At 40.5% G+C, this 6,050-nt stretch overlaps 1 protein-coding gene across 3 annotated transcripts in view; it reads right to left on the bottom strand.

Annotated features, from left to right (window-relative positions):
• Positions 1-6,050, bottom strand: part of Fam169a (family with sequence similarity 169 member A) — a 66,749-nt gene that overhangs the window by 59,359 nt on the left and 1,340 nt on the right. The window lies entirely within an intron of this gene.

The following is a 6,050-nucleotide window of genomic DNA, read 5'->3' on the forward strand; positions in this document are numbered from 1 at the left end:
AAAAAAACCAAATGATTGGGTACTGGGAATTGAACTCAGGACCTCTGGAAGAGCAGCCAGTGTTCTTAACTACTAAGCCATCTCTCCAACCCCTAATGCTGGTCTCTTCTTAATCTTCAGCCCCTAATGGCCAATATTTACTGTCACAGCAAAGCAAAGGTTTCACTTTACTGGTCCTGATCTCTTATTAATCAGAATCGACTCTTCAGCTCCAGCTGACTAGACAACACAGATCCTTCGTACAAATTTCCCAGTAGTCTTTGCTTCCCTCTGAAACTTCACAAGCTAGGCCTTCATCCTATGCATTGCTGTCAACATTTTTATCTTCCTAGCTCCTACAGAACAGCTCATCGAACTTTGAACACTCATTGGCTTTTCTGGCCCAAAGTTACACAATCCTTCCAAAAACACATGGTCAGGTCTGTCATAGCAATATTCCATAGTTCTGGTACCAATTTCTGTTCTAGGTAGGGTTACTATTGCTGTGATAAAGCACCAAAAGCAACTTGAGAAGGAAAGGGTCTATTTGGCTTACATTTCCACATCCATCACTGAAGGAAGTCAGGACAGGATCTCAAACAGGGAGAGAGCGAATCTGGAGGCAGGAGTTGATGCAGAATACACGGGAATGCTGCTTACTGCCCTGCTCTCTCTGGTTTGCTCAACCTGCTTTCTTATAGAACCCAGGACCACCAGCAAAGAAATGGCACCATCCACAGTGGACTGGATCCTTACACATTTTCTCAATTGACTCTCAGATGACTTTAGATTGGGTCAAGTTGACATAAAACTATCCAGAAGAGGGCACCAGATCTCATTACATGTGGTTGTGAGCCACCATGTGGTTGCTGGGAACTGAACTCAGGACCTTCAGAAGGGCAGGCAGTGCTCTTAACCACTGAGCCATCTCTCCAGCCCCTGTAAGAATTTTTAAAAAATATCTTAAAGTTTTTGCATGTGTGTGTTTTGTGTGTGTACAATGTGTAGATGCCCACAGAGGCTAGAGGCATCAGATCCCCTGAGCTGGAGTTACAGGCAACTGTGAGATTGGAAGAGAGTGTTAGAAACTTACAGGAAGAGTACACACTCTTAACCACAGAGATGTCTCAGAGTCAGAGATGCAGACTAGCTTGAACTCTACTTTCCTTGTTTCAAATCAACAGCAAATACTTTTACATAGTTAAACCAAAGAATCAGAACAAACAAAATGTCAATTCTTTTTGCTGACATTAGCATATTTCCTTTTTTTTCTTTTTGAGAAAGTATCTCAACTCTGCAGCCCAACCTAATCTAGAACTCACTATGAATTCAAGGCTGGCCTCAATCTCACAGTCATCCTTCTGCCTCAGCTTTGTAAGTGCTAGGATTACAGGTGTGAGCATTTAGCTGTGTTTTCCACTTTTAAGTCTAAGTAACAAATAAAGCCAATAAATGAAATGCAAAACAAAACCACACCGAGATTCCATTTCACTGTGGTCAGAAAGGGTATCACCAAGAAAACAAGAAACGCTGGTGAGAATGCAGGGGGTTACCACTGGTGGGAACATACCAGTGCAGCCACTATGGAAATCTGTGTAAGAGTCCTGAACAAAACTAAGAGAACCATCATATGATCCTGCCATCCTGCCATGTCGGTAATCCCTGGGTATATATATCCAAAGGAATGTGTCAGTATACCAGAGAGAGACCTATTCACCCCTATGAATGACAGTTCTATTTAACATAGCCTATTTACGGAATCAGACTAAGATACCCACCAAATGAATAGGTAAATGAAATGGGTAAAGAATATGCAGTCTATATGCACAATGAGGTATTACTCAGCCATAAAGAATGAACTCTCATTTGTAGGAAAATGGAGAGAACTGGAAGTGATGATGCTGAGCTAAGTAAGTCAGACCCCAAAAGATAACCATAGTGTTTCCTCTCACACATGAAATCTTTACTTAAAATTAGACATGAAGCGGGCATGGTGGCACACACTTTTAATCCCCAGCACTTAGAAGGCAGAGGCATAGATCTTAGTGAGTCTGAGGCCAGCCTAGTCTACAGATAGATAGATAGATAAACAGACAGACAGATAGATGGTTACACAGCGAGACCCTGTCTCAAAAAATAAAAACACAAAAGTAGAAGAGGATTCACAGGGAAGGCTAGAAGGATGGGGGTGCAAGGAGAAGGAATGAGTCAGACCAAAGTAACATAGTATACATGTTTGAATATGTCACAAATCGGGGCTAGAGAGATGGCTCAGAGGTTAACAGCACTGCCTGCTCTTCCAGAAGTCCTGAGTTCAATTCCCAGCAACCACATGGTGGCTCACAACCATTGTAATGAGATCTGGTGCCCTCTTCTGACCAGCAGGCATATATGCAGACAGAACACTCTATACATAATAAATAACTTTTAAAAAAATGTCACAAATGAAACATTTTTTTTCAATTAATCGACATTTTTATTTTTTTTAAAAGAAATTCAGGACTAATCTAGTAAGAAAACAAGCAGTTAGGATAAAAAGGCATAAAAATGACCAATATGACTTATTTTCAATTTTAAAAAACGTGTATTTCCTCCACATAAATACATATACTAGTGAAAATGGAAGTTTTTCATATTTTAATCAGAATTCTATTAACATTGTGTTTATACTTTACCTCATAAAAATCAAAAGCTTTGGTTTACACAGGATAGATAAAAACACAATTTTTAAAATAAAAAAGTTAAGGTTTGGAGAGATGGCTCAGTGATTAAGAGCACTGGCAGCTGTTTCAGAAGTCCTGAGTTCAAGCCCCAGCACCCACAGGGCAGATCACAATTGTCTGTGACTCCAGTTTCAGGGGATCTGACATTCTCACACAGACATACATACATACAGGCAAAACACCAAGGCACCAAAATAAAAATAAATCATTTTTTAAAAAGTAAATGATTGCTTTAATGTACCTCAACAAAATTTCCTACACAAGGCACATGTTGAGACATAATAAAAGGGGTTAAAAAAAAATAAGGTTCGCTGAAGTAGATACTGAGACTCACCCTAATTTCATTAATGATAATAATCTTAACTTTCCCTTTAGGCTTGTCATCACATGTAATTGCGTCAATGGCACTTTTAGCTAGGTGTGTTATTACTATTATGGTCTGGACCAAAAATGTTCCTTACAGGCTGATGTGTTTAAAATCTGGTCCCCAGCTAGTGGCACTCTTTGGAGAGGTTGTGGGACCTAGCTGGGGAACAGACTGAGGGTCTGTGGGCAGTCTCAATGCCTCTACTTCCTGATCGTCCAAGATAACAGAAGCAATTACCAAAAGCCCCACCACAGTCAGGCCGCAGCATCCCTTCCATGCCATGTGGGCTGTATCCTGTGGCACTAGAAGCCAAATCAAACTCTCTCCTTCAAGTCAGACCTGGCAGGTACTTTGCCAAAGTAAAGTAACTAACCAGCTACGTTTTCCCAGCTGAGGAAACTGAGAACTGCAGAGACTAGCTTAACAAAAGTCGGACAGACAGGCAACAAAGAAAAGTACAAGCTCAAACTTCTGCTTTTTCCCTTCACTGTGAAATCATACTGAAAAATAAGCATTATGTAGCGTGAGCATAAGCTCATCAGATATATCTAGAACCAATCTGGTTGTGTGGATGTGTGTGTGAGTGTAATCTGACCTCTATGATGCCCTTTTGGTACAGCTCATTACTTTATCTAATAATACATTTATATATAATATATTTATAGACAAAAAAGTCAAACTCACTGACTTTTCCTCCATTCTGATTAATTCCTAAATTGGGCTCGCTCTAAGCATATCAATCTATTAATAGTTTGACTTTCCAGCTACCAAAACCATTGCTAACTCTTAAATTCAATCATTTTCATTTCCACTCCTCTCGAGCACGTTACAGGCCAGCCCCAACGTGCCATTTAAACCTTCCTGCTCCTTGGACGGGCAGAACAATACTTGTCTCCAGGTCTCATCTTCTCCCAGCAACTGAACTCTGGCCTTTGCACAATACATCCGTCTCACCATGCTGTATATCTCAAAAATAATTTGGAAAAAAAAAAATCTCATCTATCATTCAGGACCAAGTTGAACCATTATTATTGTGTAGAGCACTTCTGCCCTCATTCATATAAAATCAATGTACCCTCTTTCGTGTGCCCCACAGCACCATGCCCAGTCTTCCGACCGGAGAGTACTTAACGGCTGTCCCATCCGTAAGACTAAATCTCTGAATTATAGCATATTTATGTTTCTATCCCCTAGACAAGTGTCTGGTTTTAAGTACTTACTATGGTGAATATTCCAAATTAAACTATCTTTACACTTCCAAAGTTACAAATAAAGCAGAACACGTAACTTGGCACCTAAAAACGTTTACTAAATTGATTTGTTCCTAATTCAAATTTTCAAAAGAAATTTGTATTTTAAGAAACTTTTAAGGTTTAATTCAAAATGCTTCATTAAACTACAGACTCAATGAAATGGCCAGTTTCTTTGTATCCTACAACATAAAAGAGACACCTACCTAATGGCTCCTTAATAGATGAAAACTATCTCTGGTGCAGTCTAAAACTAAACAACATTCTAACCTAAACAATCTTTCTAGCCCCAGGAAAAGGTTCGGCATGTGCTGAACCCCAACAATTATTTTCTGATGTTTTAGCAAACTCTCAGCTTTCCCTGACTATCCTTAAAGCATCACTTTTCCCTTCATGAACCCACCTGAGTAATGCTGTCTCTGAGAGACCCGCAGACTACCCTTTCACAAATGAGGCACGCCAAATTCAGTACTTCCACTCTGGAGTTAAAGAAACAAAAGTAGAGCCCCACACTGTCTGAAGAGTTCATCATCTTGGAACAAAATAATCACACCATCATACGCACAGAATCTCAGAAGTAGGAAGGAACACGTCCATCCGTGGAACATCGAATCTAACCAGCCATCTCTACTACACCATCCTTGACTGATACTTTTCAACCTCCTGACTGACCACTTGGTTCCTGTACATTCTAAATCCTCTTTTAAAGTAAATACTCTGCATTTGTAGGCAGCTGATTTAACAGTACACACAGGCTTGAGTGCTTACGGAAAAGAATTCCATCTTGATATCTCACCCACTGATAGATAAACCACTGAAAATCCTAGCAACCTTCAAGATGAACCACACACCCAGATAGATCACTTCCAAACTCCTCAATCACACACAACTGTTCCGAGTTGGGGGCCTACTTGCCCTGCACACACAGAACCAACCAATGTGAAAGTAAAAGCATCTGTAGGATGGCAGGTTTAAGCCGTTAGGAGAGCCAACTCCATCTCCCTTAATAGGTCCAAACGGGTCTTCACTTACTGAAACGCCATAACCAGAGACAGACTTGAGTTCTTAGGGACCTTTGTGTGATTCTGCCTGTAAAACAAGCCTTGTTAACAGGAAGCACGATTTCCTACAGGGGATGGCACTTAATATGGTACCAGTTTAGATACCTTTAAGAGTTTATTTTATTGACCAGGGTAGCAGGAAATTTTTACTTTCTAAAGCATTCATTCAGTATTGTTTTCTCCAGACCAGAGTCAAGTCCTTCACTGGATGTATAGTCTACTAAAGGACGGAAACCGCTTACAGCTATTCAGACTTCAAGTCTCAAAATAACGAGAAATGAATCTTTCGGAACCCAAAACTACAGGGGTACAATTTAATTTATGACCACTGGTGTGGAGGTGACTGACTCACATAGGTTGTATCTAGGTGCACCAAACGAAGCCTCTTCATAAATCCGAAGAGGAATCCACTATGGCTACTGGATTCCTATGCATGACAGGCACGGTTTGCCATCGTGTGCACTGAAGTTTCTAACTAAGGAATTTCTCTCAGGTTCCTTTCTCCCCGTTCTCTATTCTAAAGGAGCAACAGTTAAGGGGAAATAGATAAACATGAGCCTAATCTATTCCATGTTGGTTATTAAAAGTCTTCTTCGCACGCCTTTAATCCCAGCACTCAGGAGGCAGAGGCAGGCGGATCTATGTGAGTTCGAGACCAGCCTGGTCTACA

This window comes from Microtus ochrogaster, chromosome 19 (assembly GCF_000317375.1).
Source record: "Microtus ochrogaster isolate Prairie Vole_2 chromosome 19, MicOch1.0, whole genome shotgun sequence".
NCBI classification, from domain to species: Eukaryota; Metazoa; Chordata; class Mammalia; order Rodentia; family Cricetidae; genus Microtus; species Microtus ochrogaster.